This window comes from Diabrotica undecimpunctata, chromosome 10 (genome assembly GCF_040954645.1).
Source record: "Diabrotica undecimpunctata isolate CICGRU chromosome 10, icDiaUnde3, whole genome shotgun sequence".
Lineage (NCBI taxonomy): Eukaryota > Metazoa > Arthropoda > Insecta > Coleoptera > Chrysomelidae > Diabrotica > Diabrotica undecimpunctata.
In genome coordinates, this window is record NC_092812.1 from 9,789,077 (window position 1) to 9,809,190 (window position 20,114).

Consider the following 20,114-nt stretch of genomic DNA (forward strand, 5'->3'; position numbering starts at 1 on the left):
AGTTGGACTGCTGATTTGCCTAATATTTGAATTGACAATTATATAATTATATGTATATAGCCTATAACCTAACAAAAACTACGATAAAGTCCAGTAAGTGCCAATATACATCCATCACGTAAACATAGTAATAATTATTAATTTCCTTCCACAATTGTCATTTGTGTTTACTTTTTTACTACCTATTTGAAAATATACTTTTTCCAGATCGATTATGGTTATATATTTTTCTCTATTCTTTTGTATTTTACAGCGATTTTTAATGTTAAAATAATAATAATACTTAGTTCTTTTTTATTTGTTATTGGTCTAGTTTTTTTAAATACATAATAAAATTATTCTATAAATTTAATTCCTTTTTTTTTGCGAAATAGTTCGATTTTATTGTACGTGCCCTTGTATAAATGCAAACTCGTCATTTTCTTGAAGTTTGTGGGCTTTTTGTCCACAATGTTTGTAAGTTTCCAATTTACGTAACCGTCCTTTGACAAGAATGAAATAGAACGTAGTACGTGTACGTAGACAAACACCCCAATATTCACATAACCATGAAACTAGAGGTGACCAACGAAACGACGTTTATGGTCGTTCAAAACAGCAAACAGAAAAGAGCGTGGCTTTGACTCGAATTCATTAAATCAGGGGTTGGCTTATTTATTTCTGACTCTAATGTTGGCGATTTAATAAAAAAGTGGAAGCTGACCAAAGCAGTGACCAGTGGCGTGTAAAGTAAATAAATATTGAAAATTTATTTTAAATTTAAAAAATGTGGCGGAGTCGCCAGGAATTTGATCATATTCATGTTTCTTCTTCTTGTTCACATATATCTTTCTATGTATTTAAGTTGTCGACTCAATCTGTTTTAGCCCCTAATACATTTTTTATGTTTACAATTCCGCTTTAATCGTATCCTTTCTTATTCTTCTTTTTTCCTTCAGTTCCTTATGTCTATATATCCAAACATTCTTCTTCTTGTTCCGTCAGCGCTATCGGTCGTTGAATTTCATGTTGTCTACCATATTTACTATCCTAGCTTTATTTATCGCAGCTCTAATTAATAACACAAACGATTACAGTTTTCTTAAGTTTTTAAGCCATGATGTTCTTCTTCTGTCAGGACCAATGGTTTGGATCTTTCCCTGTATAATGACAAGCAAATGTTCACATTTTTCATAGTTCCCAATAATATAACCTCAGTATTTCAGCTTAAGTCTATTTATTGCATTTACTAGTTGTATTGTTTGGTTCAGTCGTTAGTGTAAGAAGCTCCTTATTTCTCTGTCGACATAGCTTATCTCCTATAGCCACATCTAAGAGGTTTTCAAGCGTTTAAGCATGGCCTTACTTAGAGTTTACGTTTCTACTCTATATAGTATACCGGAAAGATATAACAAGATTTCATCACACGTAGGCATATACGTGTAACAGACACAACAATATAAGAACTAACCATAAACTTGCAACTAACCTCACGTCGATTTTAAAAGAAGACTGTAATTCGGTAAATGTTTGAAAAACTCTTTGAAGAATGTAGGTACGTCTATTTCATCAGTTGTAATTGTAATGTAAATATATTTGTAGAGTAATATAATGTAACTTATGTCGCTAACAACTCCTAGCAGTTAATGCGAATAAATAAAACAAAATAAAAAATAATAATAATATCATTTTAATCAGTTGCAGTTTACTTAAATATACAATATTTAACTTAAAGATGTCATACAAAAACAGTTTCAAAACTTCTAGTACGCTGGTTGTTTCTTATTTTACCATAATTTTTTATCTTTTCTCTATGAATAGTAACTGTTTGCTTTTTTACCTTTGTAACCTTTTTTAATCTGTCTAATATTTTTTACCAAAATATTATGACTTGTCACACTTGGATAGGTTTTTAATGCTATTACTCAATTTTTTACTTTTTGTACTATTTTTGGTGTTTATTGCCATTCTCATAATTGTCTAATTCCTCTATCCATATGTTATCAATTTACAAATAGAATTATTTTTTGTATTCTGTATATTTTTTAATTATGTTAGTTATTTTATTTATTTGTTTACCAATATTAAAAAGTAGGGTATTAAGGTTATTTCCTTGTTTAATTCATTTCTGCATTTTAGTTAGTATTTCCCTCTTACCTAGTCGGATATGCTTTTTATAATTTGAACTAAGTGTTTTGGTCCCTGTAAGCTACTGACGCAGTCCCAAATTAATTTTTTGTCTATCTTATTAAAAGCCGCTGTTAAGTAAATAAATGCCACGTAACATTTCTATTTTCTCTTTCTATTATGTTTCTTAAAATAAATATACCAAGTGACCTAGAAATTAGAAAACTTATAAATAATTGTGTTTTTATAAAATTTTGTGTGGCTTTTAGTTGGCCTAAGAGAAGCCGGACTTTCTTTTCGAGAAATTACGAATATGGTCCATAGAAGTTTTAATACTGTGTCAAGATGTTATCAGGTATAGCATCAAAAATGCTTACATAAAGACCGAGAGACTCTGGGCGGCGCCGAAGAACAGCATAACATCTAGATCGTCTGCTAAGGTTACTAACTCTAAGAGACCGTTAACCAAATCGTCCATTTACGATATAAAATCATAAATGGCACGTCATTTAACATGTTGACTATGGCACCACCGATCCTTAGAATTAACCGATTCTGTGGCTTCCTTAACAGAGAAAATCAAACTGCCGAAATTACCAGAAGAAGTTAGCGTGGGTAGGATTTGGAAAACTGAGTTCGATCTTAAAAAACACTAAAATAGAACAATATTTGAAAACTAGAAATTATGATCAGTGTATCCTCCCTATACTCACTTATGGTTCACAGACGTGAACACTCACCAAGTCGAATATGGATAAAATAGTAAAGGCACAAAGAGCGATGGAAAGATCAATGCTCGGGGTGAGACTTAGAGATAAAAAACAAACAAATGGATTAGAAGCAAAACCAAATTAAAAGACGCAGTAACACATGCTGCCAAATTAAAATTGAGCTTCGCAGGACACAATGCCCGACTGAAGGATAAAAGATGGAACCACGAAATACAACAATGGAGACCATGGTTAGGAAAGAGAAGCAGAGGAAAACCACAAATCAGATGCTCTGATGACATCAAGAAGATCGGAGGACACAACTGGAAGCAAGTGGCGCAAAATAGAAAACATTGGATTGATTTGGGGGAGGCCTATGTCCAAAGTTGAATTACTTAAGGCTGAAGAAGACAAAGATGATGGCTTCCTGAAATGACTATTTTTTCTGCTTAATTGACATACTTTTGTAGTATGTTAAATTTCACATAAGCAAAACCTTCTGAAATAGAAGATGTTAACATTCCAGCATAAACTATATGAAAACCCATAAAAACATTGCACCAATCACAACTTAAACCATATCAGTCTTGTTATTTTTTTGATTCATTCCAATTCCTCTGCATTTTACCTTTCATCATAGGCTGAAAGGCTCTGTATCGAACTTCTCCAAGAACAGACCCTAGGTATAATATATTTCTTGCTAGCAGCTTGATTAAATCCAGCCTAAGAGACTTGCTTACCCCTTTGAATCAGATTCGGATGTTACAATTCATTGGAGCAAGGTGTATTAATTCGTGAAACCAGAAACCATTCTACCACGCTCCAATGCTCCAGACCACCCCTTTCTCCCCCATAACACTCTGATGCGCGATAAGTGCTCTCTTATCAACTAAGTGCTTGTCGTTTGACAGTCCTAGGTATAAGAACTTCAACACAATATCCTAACATGATCAATGTAGGCTAGCGTGAGGCAGTTTTTTCCTGCTTTCTTTATTTTTCCAAATGAAATTGTTGCTTGGGCTTCGATTCTCCGTACTGAGCTACCCCCAGTTCAGCGACTCTATGTCCGAGGATGTGGGCCCTTCGTGCTTGAGTTGTGTCTAAAAAAAATTAATTAGTGGTGACATGTGACACAGTGCCATGAGTATCTTCGTTGATAAAGCTACGAACTTATCTAATATTTATGTATTTGCTAGATGTTTGCTTTGGACGTTTGTGCTTCCATCGATGGAACGCATCTTACCTAATTATCTATCACCATTTTGGGCTTGGGTGGTTTTCCAGCTCAGCGAACTTAACTCTGGCTTTTTTCATTATCGAGTCAATTACCCTTACTTGTTAAAGTTCTTTGAACAAGAAACGTTCAGCGACGTATCTAGGTACATTTACGGCTTTGGCTGCTGTTGTGGACCGCTTGTACTCTTTTTTTCTTTGTGTTGCAGATATGTTACCTTATGCAGGAGATGCACGGTTATATAGGCAATATGATGATATTTATTAATATTATTTTTCCTTTAGTACGTAGTTTGCTTATTCTACTTGCGATTCCTCTTATTGCTTCTTTAGCCATTGTTGCCTTTGATAAAATTGTATCTACTTATATTTTAAACGTCATTACTTGGTCCATTATGATTATTAGGTATTTAGCATCTCTTTTCCATTAGATGGGATTGTTTTGCACGGTCCGTTGTTCCTTTTTTTAAAGAGCACCGCTTGCGTTTTCTCGGAGATAATAGCAATTTCTCACTGGATACTTCATTTTTCAATGCTATCTAGTGCTGTTTGCAAGATATTGACCAGTATGCGAATATTTCTATGTTTGGCCACAATCGCTGTGTCATCTGAATAAAGGCTGAATAGTGTTTCAGGTGTTTTTGAAACATCGGCGGTGTATATGGTATATGGTAGGTATAACAGGACCGTTCCCTATGGCACTCCAACCTCCTGAGTTTCGAGTTCGGACAAAACTTGTCCTATTAGAACTCTGAAGCTTCGGTTGCCCAAGTACGAAGAGATTCGTTTTGGCATGGCTCCACTCTATTCATAGCCTTTTTTTATATGTCAGTCCTTTATACCAGACTTTATTGAGGGCTTTACTTACATCCAGGAGGGTTGCTCATGTGTACTGCTTATCGTTGAATCCGGCTGTTATATACTCTATTAGTCTAAGTACTAATACTTCGCTAGAGTGGTCTGCTCTAAATCCAAACTAAGCTTTTGGGATTAGTCCTAGCCGGTCTGTATCTGCTTGAAGTCTACTAAGTATAACTCTTTCTTGTCTTTATAGTTTTAAATAGTTCACAAACGGCATTTTTTGTATTTAATACTGCCTCGTTTCTTGTTGTGTTTACTTAATCCAATTTGAATCTATCGTCATCATTTCGAATTAGTTATAAATTGAGTTTCATATCAAACTCTTTACAAAATCTGTTTAAATGTTATATCCGAGGAGATAAAAACGGAGGAGAATGAATTCCTGTTTAATGCCTCGTTCAATACCCGCACATCAATATTCAAATAGTCGAACATTCATCCGTTAGTCTTCCATCGACTCTAAGAACTTCTTTGTGCTTGCAAAGTTTTTTATGATACTCAGATCTCTACCATCAATGCCTTTAGTTCTTAATATGTATATATCAGCCAAGCGTTGTTTACAGAAATGTCTATTAGCTGGGTAAATATTCCCAAATACCACCTGCGCGATTTGAAAGGTGTTTTGTATAAAGCGATCAGCATATCAGCTAAATCAACGCCTCCCATATGTTTGTTGTATTGTTTTATTATTTGAGGATAACTAACGTCAACTTTTTTTTTCTCATTTTTACAGTATCTCTTTATTTGGACAATAGGGCTATGGGATATATATGAACTAGCCAAGGTGACGCATTTGGTGTCTGCCCATTTTACTACAGCTGTTCCTGTATTATTATCAACTTTGTAGTCAATGGATCCTCTACCTTTTTTCAACAGAATTTTATCAGACTCCAAAGTGCAATTACGTAATCGGTTACTTCTTATGGTTCCCAGACTGTCTATTCCACGTTCATTTTTCAACAGCGTGATCAGTTCTAATGAACAGAACCAGTTATCAAAATATACAATACTTTCCAAAGGATGAGGAATTGTTTTACACAGTTGCCGCCTGAACCCAGGTTAGATTCTTTTTTAGAAACAACCATATGATCGAATGTAGAGGATCACGTGTAAATAAAAAAGTTGTAAACTATTCCAGAAACTCATGCCCTTACAAACATTTTGAAACCCCACTTTCTAGGTTTTTTCGGCAAGTATTGGCTAAGATTTCCCGCTTTGGTTCCTTTGTAACTAATCATCATTTCATCAATAGATTACTGATTTTCTCCTTCAATTTTATTACAGTTTAATCGAATTCTTTCCAAAAGGTACCTGATTTTGAATAAATGATCTTGGTTGGCATCTACACTGTTATCTTGAAAGTGTATTAGTCTACGTAGTTTTTTAAATCTTTTTATGGGCATCACATCTGCTATAATACTGTAGCGTGTGTTGATTGACCAGTAGTCTTCGAATGATGGCATTCTTATTATACCCATTAAAATTTCTATTCCTATAAATGTTTTAATTTCAGATGGAGAAGTATTGAAGTATTGATTGATGTCCCGGTTGTAAAAGTAGAGTAGAGATTCGTTTGTTCTAAAATATATTGCATAATAGAATCATCCCAAAACATTTGAAAATATTGCAAAGGTGTAAGTACATTAGGTGGAGCTTCATACTCACTTTCAATGGGGATTTTGTTGCGTTGAAAGTTTTCTTTCACCCAATTGTAGTTGCTCCCAACTTTTTTTCTATTTTTTTGGTTACTTTCCTTCACATTTGAAATTCTAATGGATAATGGTATCTCATCATCCGTGTCATATTCATCATCTTCATTTTGATGTTGCTCAATTATTTCGGTAGTGTAGGTGTAGTGTAGTGTAGGTGTGGAAGTAAACTTTCTGGTTCAAAATTAGGATCCAGATCACTGTCGTCCATCTCCTTATCACTAAATTATCCAACATCTGAAACGTACGCATCTTCAGGAGGTAGTACTACAATTTGAGGACCTCTGTTTTTTCTATAAAAACTGCCACATGGAACCGTGGGAAGCTGAAAAAAAAAGCTAGATAAGATTTGGATTTCCCGTAGATTTTTATGGGCGTTGTATCTTGAGAGATGCAAACAAGTGTAAACAAGTTTTACTTTACTTTTTTGTATAATTTGTATAAAGTGGTAATTTATACAAATTATAACTATAAAATAGAAATGTACTAAGATTTTCTAAAGTATTTTCACTGCTTCTAACTTCTCAAATAAAGAAAAACAATGAGTAGAAGGTCTTTTATTGCTTTACAAAACTTACCGTCTCCATTTTGTCGACCGTATCACTACACTGCTAAAAACACACTGACAAATAATGGATTTCCCCACGCGCTACCCGTTACCATACCGTATAATACGTTAGTCTGCTTGTGGATCTCACCGTACACAATGCTCGATTTGCCGCAAATTTAATGAAGTTCTCATAAAAATTTTTAGATATCAATGTATCTCATAGAATACAATTACCTAATAAGGGTTAGAAGCGTTCCATTCTAAATCCTACAAAAGCTTTTTTATAATCAATGAAAGCTACATAAATGTCTTCACGTTGGTCGTGGCATTTCCAAAGAAGTATATTTAAGGCAACAAGTGAGTCACACGTACCAAGTGCAATACTAAGGTAGGTTTCATCTAGATACCTTCTGAGTTCACTTTTTATTCTTTCATGAACTGTCAGAAGAAAAATATTAATGTGTGGTTCATCATATTATTTACTTTGTATTCGTCGCATCTTTTAGTTTGCTGTTTCTACAAAAGTGCTATAAAAACAGCTATTCCTTAGGTATTTTACCAGTTGTATACACATATTTCAAAAGCCTAATTAGAGTATTAACTAGAGCTTAACTAGAGGTCTTAGCGTAGTATTTTTAAGAGTTGAGTTGGAATTTTATTTAGTTCAAACATATAGGATAAATTACCCTGTATGTTTTTTTTTATTTATTTACGCTGCAACCACAAGGGTTATTAGCGACTTAAAAAATATAATACAGGTAAAGTTAGAAAAAATTACAATAATTGATATAGTCCTGAGTCTTTAAGATAACTTATTGTGTTTTTTAATGTTCATGTTTTTTTCTAAGGTTTCCTTTATATTATTTGGGATAGTGTGCTTCCCTCTTGCTGCTTCATATGTTTTGCACCAAGTTAGTATATCCTCCACGGAGAGTGTTACTTGACAATTCTAACACATTGGCGGCACAGTCCGTGCAAAGAGGCGTTTATGTGTCAAACCACTGTGTCCCAGCCGCAAACGCCCTATTCTCACTTGGTCGTATCTATTCGCAGTGGGTTGGAGCCACGGTTTCACTAATTGTTCGATTTCCTTGAGTTTACCTTGCGATGAATTCCACTTATTCCGCCACGCACTCAACACTTTATATTTTATTTCAGACTTGAAGTCACCAGAAGAAACCTCATTAATAAGAATGTAGTCCTGGCTAAAGGATGCTAAGAGGGCTAGTTCATCTGCTTCTTTATTTCCTTGTATACCTGAATGTGATGGAATAAACATGAAGTCAACAGTGATCTTGTTATTCTTTAGAGGAATTATTTACCGATGAGTCGGAATCTTCTTCCGACAATGAAGTTTTTACTGCAGAGAGTAAACCTATGTGGTTGCTAAGTTTTCGTATTAATTTGGTGCTTTTGGTTTTCATTCTTTTGTCGATGTAGTATGGATCCCTTTCTACATATTCTTTAACTGATTCCAGTAATCTTTGGAGATTTGGTATCTCTTAAGTTTTTGTCATCAGTTTTGGTTTTTTTCTTTAATTGAAGCTTAGGTTTTGCAAAGTTTTCTTCGGCGGGTGACGTGATTGCATCTTCTAGGGTTCTTTTTCCGGTTGCTTTGTTCGAAATTATCTGGGTTTCGTGAGAATTCATATGTGTATTTTTATTTAGAGGTAAGTATTGACTTGTTTCGAGTGAGGTTGCTTTATGTTTTTAAGTATTAGAAGATGACAATGTAGGTGTTGCGATTGTAGTGTTAACTGAGGAAGTGGTCAAATGTATAGATGTATTTTGTAGTAGGCATTGTTGGGTTTGGTTTGTTGATAAATTTGGGATTGCTACTGTGTGTAATGTGATTTGAGAAGACGCAGTAAGTGCAAAGGGAAGAGTATTTGAGATTGTGGGAGTATTTTGTAGATTATCTTGTTGAGTATTATTTATTGATGAATTTTGTCTCATTTCTGTTTGCATTGCACTATCATTGTGAGGATGGTTAGAAGGTGAAATATTTGGACAATTAGCTGCCTGGTGTCCAGTTAATTTGCATTTGAAACATGTTTTGTTTTGGGCTATAAATATGCGGTATGATGTTTGTTCCACTTCGATGATAAAAGATTTAGGTAGTACAAAGTTGTGTGGAAAAGGTAAAACCAAAATTTGTCTTCGGAAGCTTAGAATATGACTGAAGGCAGGATTGTTTGCTCCTATTCATAGGTATGATATGTCTGAGAGAGGTGAGAGAGAATTTAAACCTAGTTTTATTAATTCGTTCATTATTAAGTTAGAAGGTATGCTTGGACATACATTGGACAGAATTAAGCGGACTGATGGAGTTATTAATCTTCTAGCTTCTGGTATATTTCCATTTACTATTATCTTCTTTGTTTCTGCCATGAATTTATCTACTAGGTTTTTAGATGATAGATATATGCATACTCTACCGTTTGATGTACAGGATGCGAAAATTATATTTTTTGATTCTATATGCTGACTCATTCCTTTAAGATAGTCATTAATTCTATAATTCTCTAGAGTGTTAAATAGAATAGCTTGATCTCTGTTTGGGATTAATATACTACGTAATTGACTAACTGCTTTTGAGTATGATGCATTTTGTGGTAGCTGACTGGAAGATGACATCTTTTAAATGGATTTAAAATCCGACTAAAACTGGTGCTGTTTTACAGCTTTCGCTGTGATACCAGCTCATGGAAATTGGATAATACTTATAACTAATTGCAGTGATTTACTTGAAGATCTGAATCCAAATAGATGAAAAAAGTATATTTTATCTACTCGACTCCTCTGCATTGGTTTGTATTTGCCTTAAATTCATTTCTGCCGTTACCTTTCTTATAGAGTGCTCTGAATTCTTTCTTTCGGTTAAGGTTTTCTAAACATTTAAGTTCCTTATTTAAGTAGTTTGGTTTTTTTTGTGTATTGTCTTCTTCTTTTTTCTTTGTCTGGTAATTCTCTACAGCTATTCTAGTTTGTCGGCTAAGCATTTTTCCATGGGCTTAATTTTTTCCTTTGATGCATTCCTAGATTCATCGTCAAATCAATGATTTTTATGGGCACAAGTTTCTGTTCCTATTTCATCTTTTGCTGCTGCTTCAATATCTTCGTTTATTCTGGTCCAGTAGGGATTCTATATCTTTCTCTTCTTCTTTACTTACATTTTAATTTCTTAGACTGTTGCGTCTCTCAACTTTTGTATATTCGATTTCTTTTTATTTATTTTATTTGTTTTTGCTGACGTTTGAAATTGTAGCCCTTAATATTAAGGTAAATAGGCAATGCTCTGTGTATATGTTTGCGCTTCATGAACTTCTGCAGGTTATTATGTCTGTTCCATGTCTTGCATGTAGTACGATGTGATCAATCTGACTCGTTGTTCTTCCATCAGAAGAGGTGCAGGTTACCTTCTGTATATTCTTATATTCAAAATAGGTTCTAGTGACTGCTAAGTTTATCAGTCATTATTAGTTATCGCTACTGACGTTGTATAAAATATGTCTTACAATAGTGGAAATGAAAACTCCCTCTCATCCTATTCTTGCATTCATGTCACCTAACACAATCTTCGCGTAATCAGTCACGTAGGTTCCCTGTAGGTCTTTGAAAAACTTTTGTTTGTCATAAGTTGAGGTATGTGCATTGATCAAACTGTAATTGCAGAACTTCTCTTTTAAGCGCAAACAGCACATTCCTTGGCTATAGGCTGTAAAGTCAATAATACGCATCATAATACCTAATATGATTATGTGGCCGATTTTATTTATTTTGTTAATTTGAAAGTTATTAGTATAAATTTATTATTTCTTCTTTTTTTTACCTTTCTCTGGAGCATATACGTCAGTAATGTTGATATAAATAAAATTTGTAATCTTGTTTCTACTATCTATTTATTTACTTCTACTTCTTGTCTAATAGAATAGCGTCATGTGATATACATACTCCACATTCCAAACTCCAAACGCCAAAAAAAGATAGTGATACAGCTTTATTAATATTTTATTAACATCCAATAATGTAGAATTAATTACAGTGATATAGTAGTTGTATTAGCATATCAACACTTTTTACAGCTGTAATGAAATATAGGAGTGAACATAACCAGCTCCAGCTTATAATAAGTAATGAAATACACGAGACAAACATTAAGACGGTATGAAAAAATATTTGTATCCCAATAAATTCCAACATAAAATACGGCTCTATAAACTTTCTACTTTATAGTATAATACACATTATTACATAGTAGGTATCTATTTATATAATTAAACTACGTACATTTACTACTTCATCGGCACCTATTTTATTGACGCTTATCCGGCTTCACTCAGAGTTTAGGACTTTTATCACAATGGAAATGAGCAAGCGATATTTATCGATGTTTATATCTTGCAAACGTTGGTTGGCGAGACAGAAAATTGAGAGACTAATTGTCAGTGAGAATTTTTATAAGGTCATTAACATTATAACGACGAAGTGTTGTAATGTAGTGACTTGTAGGACACCAGGATTATAATTTATTATAATTTTCCAAATTAGGAACAATTTAGTGCTCTTTTTCTATTGGTAAATGTAACTTACAAGAAATACCTTTTTTGGTTATTTCTAAATTTGTTCCTATTAATTATGCAACTCATACTACACGAAATTTTCATTACAGAGCATTAATACAGGGTGATTCTTTGGGACTTCTAATTAGACGTTTTAGAGACACTTTTCTCATGTAAAAGTGATTACAGTTAAATTGGCTAAAACTTTGCAGACAGGTGGCCACAGCTTTTAACATGCTGGTCAAAGGTTTTTATAGCCTTAAGATCCTGAAATCAATTTTTTCTAAGTTAGTTGGTTTTAAAGTGTCGGGTTTTGGGCTATTTAAATGATATACATTATTTCTGTCCCTGTTAAAAAATTATACATAAGACTCATGACTTATTAGTGAGTATAATATAGGCCTTAAGTGCAGCCATATCCATAATTTCCATAAAAATTCTAATCAGGATTGTTAAGGATTTTTTGCAGGATTGATAATCAAAACTCATCTTAAACGAACACATGTATATTCTTGAGTCATTTTATTTTCGGTGTTAATTGACCCTTTGGTTTTAATATAGTGTAAACTAATTTCAAGCTTACGTTTTGCTTTTTTATCAGAGGATATTTCGTCGCTGTGAAACTGTGTTGATAAAATTATTACTGCTTTCTTTTTTGTAGGTAAATTCATATTTTGTAGGTACGCGTTCTTCGCGCTTAGCATTTGGAGCAAATTCGACAGGAATCTCTTTTTTGTTAGCTCTTAGAGTTCCTATTATTGTAAGTTGATATCTTCGCAGTTCTTCGGCTAGGGGAATAGACGTAAACAATTGTGGTATATATATACTATATGTACTAGGTATATCTAAAAATTAACCTAAAACCCTGATTCATTTCTCGTTGATTTTCTATCGTTATATTGTATATCTGACTATTTAAAATATAATAACTTTTGCTATAACTTTTGCACGTTGGACTCCAGTATGTGCTCTCTTAACTAAAGTAATACTTCCCATACGTCTTGGTAGGTAGGTGGGTCATGGACAGTGTCTTTCGTTACCAGATAGAAATAGTAACGTGAAGCATCTTGAAGTTTCAAAGCTTTTCCAGGGGCTGTTAGTTAACATTGAAGTTCTGCATCTCTACCAAACTTCCTTCGAAAGATAGATGCCAAACATTGGGCGTCTTTAATACTGGCTGGATGGTATGGGCCAGTGAATAGCCATCTGGAAGTGTGAATAGATCTTCAGGTCAGATATTTCTTGGACTTGATTTACTTCCACTTCTTTATCTACGTCGTGATATCCTTCGAATGACGCCAGCCGGTTATAGCGTACTATCATCGTCTTTCTTCTCGGAATCTTGCTTATTTGGTAGATAACATCGTTAACCTTTTCCATAATGAGGTGCGAACCTCATTATGGAAAACATAGGCTATGGATAAGGAAAAAATCTATTCCATTGAGGAATGGCTGTAACCGACTGACAGACATCAAGTTAGAAGTTTTCTTGGACTATGTACTTACTATCGAAAGTTTATTAAGATGTTTGCCGATACTGCCAAGCCATTAACGCGACTTATAGAGAAAGCAAGAGATGACTGCTGAGATGAAGACTGTCAAACTGTCTTTGAAACCTTGAAGAAGCATCTAATCTCAGCACCAATCTGAGGGTATCTACTGCCAAAAGAAGAGTTTATTTTAGAAACAAATTCAAGCAATGTGGAAATTAAAGGATCGCAATTTCAGATTTAAGGAGGTCAAGAACAAGTCCTTGGATATTTTAGTAAAGTGCTTTTAAAACCTGACCGAAATTATTGCGTCACCTGAAGAGAACTTCTAGCAGTAAGGAAATCAGTAGAACACTTCTAACAGTACCTCTATGGAAGGAAGTTTTTAATCCGAACCGACCATATTCCCCTTAAGTGGTTAATGCAGTTTAAGAATCCAGTGGCCAAATGGATTGAACGACTCCAAGAATACGATTTTAAGATTAAGCGTCACGCAGGAGTTAGCCACAGAAACTCTGATTCTCTTTCTAGAAGGCCGTACCTAACAGAGTGTTTCCACTGCAACAAAATAGAATCCAACGAAGCAGCAGTACTAAGAACAACAGTGGTTAACGATGAGTAGAGGCCTACTAAGATCAGAGAAGAACAAGAAGAAGATCCAGTTTTACAGAAAATTCGAAAAGAGAAAACCGTCGACCACCTTGGCAAGAAATATCAAGCCTATGCTTAGTAGTTAAGACGTACTGGGTCCAATGGGACCCTTTTATCATGGAAGACAGCTTGCTTGAAAGAGTAATGAAAAATGATGATGGTTCAGAAAAGACAAGACCGTTGGTGATTCCAAAGAGCAGAATAGCTGAAGTACTTCGTCAGTTACACGACAGTTCATCAGGAGGGCATTTCGGTGTAAAGAAAACCCTTCAAAGGATTTGGGAACGGTTTTATTGAATGAATAGTTCCGATGTAAGGACTGATGTAAGAAATGTACTACCTGTCCTACGAGTAACGGATCTTATCTAAAAAGAAAGGCTTCTATGGGACAATACAATGTTGGAAGTCCGTTTAAAAGAAGAGCTTTGGATACTGCTGGGCAAAAATAAGACAGTTGGAAAGTATTTGACAAAAATGGTAACTAATTATCAACGAGACTAGGGCGAATATCTTCCATTCTTCGTAATGACCTAAAGATTTGCTGTTAATGAATCAATGGGCCAAACACCATTCGGACGCAAGATGCTACCTTGTGATCTAAAGTTTGGATCTACCTGGAGAAGATGTAGTTAGTGAAGATTATGTGAACAAATTGCGAAGAAGAATGAACGATATACACGGATTGGTCCGTTCTAATCTTCAGATCGCTTAAACAGTACCATAGCCAAGCCAAAAATGGGTGTTTTAAGAAGAACGACAAAGTCTGGCTCTAGAATCCAAAGAAGCGAAAGGGTTGTTCTGCCAAGTTGCAGTAGTTCTGGGAAAGCTCGTACCTCATTATGGAAAAGATTAACGATGTTAACTACCAAATAAGCAAGATTCCGAAGAGTGCTTCGTTCCAAGTTTGTTTCTGAAACCAAATTGTGTTTCAGTTAGTTGTACTTCTATTTTGTTGTAAATTCTCGAGTGCAGTATTCCTAGGAAAATTTTCAGTACATGACTCATCAGAATGATAGCGCGGTAATCACGACACTGTTTGCCATTTATTTTTTTTGGTATCATTACAAATGTTGACAGTAGCCAGTCTGTTGGTATATGTCCTGTTTCGTATATTTTATTGAAGAGGCTTAGAAGGGAATGTTTACCCTTATCGTCGAGTAGTTTGATTATTTCGCTTGGAATTTCATCTGCACCGGTTACTTTCCTATTATTCCTAAATATTATATTATACTATCCCTAAATAAGGACACAAACAATTTTATTTGATAAGTGGTTTCCACTTATGGAATAAAATTAGATAGCATCAGAAGTTGTAAGTCCTTCAAGACTGGTTGGGACATTTAGAAAGAATGAAAGAAGAAAGAATACCAAAAATATTAATAAATACAGAGATATGTGACAAAAGAGATGATTAAATGAAGAAAAAAAGAACCTAAAAGAGAAATGTGTTAGAAATAGGAGAGGAAAACTACCTAAAAAAGAAAGGTGTTAGAAATTGGAGAGGAAAAACTACCTAAAAGAGGAACGTGATAGAAATTGGAGAGAAAAAACTAGGGACCGTAAACAATGGAGAGGAATTGTCAAGATATGTGCCTAAAGTGCCTACGTTATCAATAAAGACACAACAAATTTTATTCTATAAGTGGTTTCCACACTGTATTTGAATAATATAGAGGGTGTCGGTAAATAAGTGCGACAAACTTTACGGGGTAATTCTGCTTCACAAAATAATGACAATTTTCTCTCTATATGTATGTTTGCAAATGCTTCGTTTTTGCAAATGCTGCAAATGAAACCGGTAGAGACATTGAAATAAAATTTGGTTACATTTTTTCTATATTCTTGCTTCTTGCAGTGGGACCCCTAGATTTTTGAATATTATGATTTTTTTTATCTTACTATTCACTGGATTTATTTATTTTCAAATACACTTGTACACAGCTTCATTATCTGCATACTCTATATTCTCGTCGGTGTCACAAATTTCTTCTGCCAAATCATTACACATATCGGGCTTTTCCGATGTTCTCCGAAATTGTGCGTCGATGGCAGAAACCAGGTCCTAAGTGACCCAAAAGGATTATACACAATACACACTCCAAAGATTTGAATTTCTAAAAGAGATAATAAAATAACATTTGTCAGGAATAACTAAAACCTTAAAACATAATAATTGTTTATTTAATAATAAAAATAATGTTTGGAAAACCAAAACCCTGATCACTTAAGACCCGGTTTCCGCCGTCGAAAGATTATTAGTGAGAAAACAATTATTGTGCTAGTTACACTGAGTATTTATAAGGGATTTTTAATGGATTAGAACAATAATATAAAGAGGTAGTTGTTGCTACAACATTCCTTAATATGGAAAAAAATATTTAAAAAAATTATATTATGATTTTGTGAAGTTTTTAAAATTTACTGGAAAATGTTTTTCCTTACAAAGATGAAATATTATATATAGTTCTCTAGAGCAATTTATCAGGTTATCCCATATTTCCGTAACTTTATACCTTCTTCTCCGATGTTCCTGTGGACACGGTTCAAAAGCATGCCTGTATTAATTTCATGTTTGCCCTAAGGACAATTACGGGCTCTCGTTCTGTTTGAGAGAGAATGAACGACCGACCTTGATTCCTAAATATTTTATTATTCTTGATGGAATTTTCACTGGCACTTTACAGTTAAGTTACAAAGGGGGTCTTGTCAGAAATTTAAAAAATTAAATAGGGTTATCTATAACTTACATTCTATATAAGTATACATATATACAGAGTGGACTAAACGTCTGAAGACGCCTCTCTTAAATAGATGGTCCGAATTGTACAAAAACCGGGATAAACCTATTCCGAAATATGGAAATTTGAAATTTGATGCTCGCTATGTTGCCAGATTTACCATTTTTCTGATAGCATTAGTCACTTTGGCTTTTTAAATACAACACTCAGTTGGTACGTTATATTGTTGTTGGAATCTTCACAATACGATTTCAACCATATGTAACACCTAGTATTTTATCTAATCACGAAGGTCTTAAATAAATTAAACTTCTTAGTATCAAATAGTTTTAAAATTCAAAATTCTAAATCTAACAATAGCTTGAATAGCTCAATAGTTTATTAAAAAGTTTTGTAAAACAAATTGTATTAATCACTAAATCTGACAGATGTTTGATGTATTTTTAAAATCTCTACAATCAAGATGGTTTTCAATGAAAACAAGCGAATTACTGTTTGATTGATGAGGGGCTACGGCGATAGAAAAAGATCTTATAGTAAAGTACCTGTTCAACGATATGGCCCATTTTCCTTTGAGAAAAATGGGCGAATAAAAGATGGCATTTGAAGAGAGCGATCAAAAACTGTTATGTAATTGTGATAAATTATAATACAACAGATTGCATGCCGAGTTTCATTGAAAATCCACACTCATCCACACAAAATCCAGTTTTTGCAATAATTAAATGAAGATGACTACGACCATAGATTACATTTTACTGCGGAAATGATGAATAAAATTGTAACTGACGAGAACTTTGTTAACAACATATGTTTTTCCGACGAAGCAAGATTTATACCGCGTGGGAATGTAAATCGTCAAAATTTAAGTAATTGAAGTGAGATAAATTCAAACTGGATACGTTAAAATCATACACACAAGACCACAAAAACTAGATGTATGGTCGGGTGTAGCAAGTATGTAGAATATTATGAATTGCAAATTATGACTCTTGTGATGGTTTGTAAACTTTAATTTGCTTTAGGCTTAATTTTACAAAACAAGTAAATTTTTGTTAATCTTTTTTTATTTAAATTAATATGTCTCGGCTGCAATGACCATTGACACAAACAATATTGTGTACAATAATTACAATAAGCACATGTAACTAATTGCTACAGTTAATCTATAAGCTTAGAACCTATGACTAAATAATATAATATAAGTAAAGTACATGGAAAACAAGGGGTCATATTCTGTTGAACAACTGAATGTCTTTCAAGAAACCAATTAGGTTAAAAACTTGATCGTGTGAGTTTAAAACGTCTTTGATATTAGACTTAAGTTTATGTTGCACTCTGTGTTTTGCGTACCGGGGACACTGGATCAGGATGTGTTTTACAGTTAATTCACTTGAGCAGATTTGACAATTGGGCTTCGGCTCGGACTTCATTAAGTATTCATGTGTGAATCGGGTATGTCCTATTCTTAATCTTCGGATGACAGCTTTTTCGTTTCTAGAGATAGCTGGAAGTTCAAATTTTTCAACAGTTTGCGGATTTGCTTTTGAGGATTGACGGTTTACACAAGAAGCTTGCTTGGCTGTTTGGTCTGCTTTTTCATTACCGGGGATGCCGATATGGGATGGTAGCCAGATAATCGTGACATTTACACCTTGAAAAGCGAGTACACTGTAAGTTCTATGGATTTCTTGAACTAACGGATGCTGAGAGTATAGACTTTTTATCGATTGTAGTGACGACAGGGAGTCTGTGCGTATTGCTGGTTTTTATCATCTGTTTTTAGTATTTTAAAAGCATCTAGTATCGCATAAAGTTCTCCAGTGTATACGCTACATAAATTCGGTGAAAAAGATGATTTTATTATTTCATCATATGTGGTAACGGCACATCTAACGCCTGCTTCGCTTTTGGAGGCATCTCTATACAGAATTTTGGAATTGGTTCTTGCTTATGATTTCTTTGAAGTGTTGTCTTATGAGAAGGCTTGAGGTTTCATGTTTACTGTATTCTAATAGAGAAGTGATTGAATGTGGAATTGGTCTATTCCAAGGCGGAGTATCCGGGATTGGGAAGGGATGTGTTTTAGTAAGGTCGATGGTTTTTCTTAGAGTTAATTTCAGGATTTCTATTATTGATTTCATCCTTTGCGGGGTCTCCGGAGGTGATGTTGAAGTAATTAAATGGTAAACTGGATTGGATGGGTTTGCGGATACGGAAGCAAAGTAAGATTGAAGAAGATACTCTCGTCGAATTCAGAGAGGGGGTTCATTAGTCTCGCAGTAAAGGCTAGCTATGGGACTAGATTTGAAAGCGCCTAAGCAAAGACGAATAGAAGTGTTATGCACAGAGTTCAGTAGCTTTACGTCAGATTTTAATGCAGACATGTATATGAAGCTGCCGTAGTCCAGTTTTGAGCGGATTAATGCTCTCTCTCTCTCTCTCTCTCTCTCTCTCTATATATATATATATATATATATATATATATATATATATATATATACAGTAGACTCCCTCTATAACGAGAACTGAAATGGCAGACTAATGACCTCGTTAAGGCGGGGTCCCACCAGTCGCGCTGCGCTGCGCCGCGCTGTTTGTTTTGGTTCATTTGTGCGCGGAGCGAGCTTGAGCGACTAGTGGGAACGACAAGTAGCGCTGCGCCGTGCAAGTTCAAACAAGAACGAACATTATCCGTTGGTTGTCGGTAAAGTAGTGTAGATCAAAGAAAAGTGCGCGTTTAGTTGGAACGGTGTTTGTGATTGAAGACCATTTTTACAGATTATTGTGTTTCTGTACTATCTTCGCGATGAGTTTTGAGTGGAATCATGAAGAAGTTGAAAAACTTATTTAGGCATACAGAGACAAACCGGAATTGTTGAATCCGAAAAGCAATAATTATCATATAAAAAGTAAGAAATATGATGCATGGGTATTTATTGCCGACAATATCGGTTGTTCCGTCGCTGAAGCTAAAACAAAGATGATGTCTTTGTTGTCTTCATATAGAAGAGAAAAGGTGAAAATGAAAAGTCAATGGGCACAGGCAAAGCTAATTTTACATTTTAATTTCAGTAGACATTGATAAATGCTTTGTTTCATCTCTTTCTTATTACTAGTTCAATCATTGTTAACAGGTACTCGAAATCGTGTAACGACATACGACAAAAATTTTAAAACTATCCTGCAACTAAATCACTTAAAAGATTATTTCCATTATAAACTTGTCTACTTTTAAATACTGGTGTAACCCAATAACGACGTTTCCTCCGGGTCTTTCGTTTTTCTTGTAAAAAATGGTTAATTACTATAACAGCAGCACTTGCTATTGCTAATTTTGTTTCCATCGTGCGCGCTTAAATAAAAACTGGAACTTATTTGCTCCTCTAGAATCACATGCGCAAAGTTGCGCCGCTCTGTATAGTTCTGCTCCGCGCTGCTCGAAGCAGAGCGGCGCAGCGCAGAATAGCGCGACTGGTGGGACCCCGCCTTTATAAGTTGATC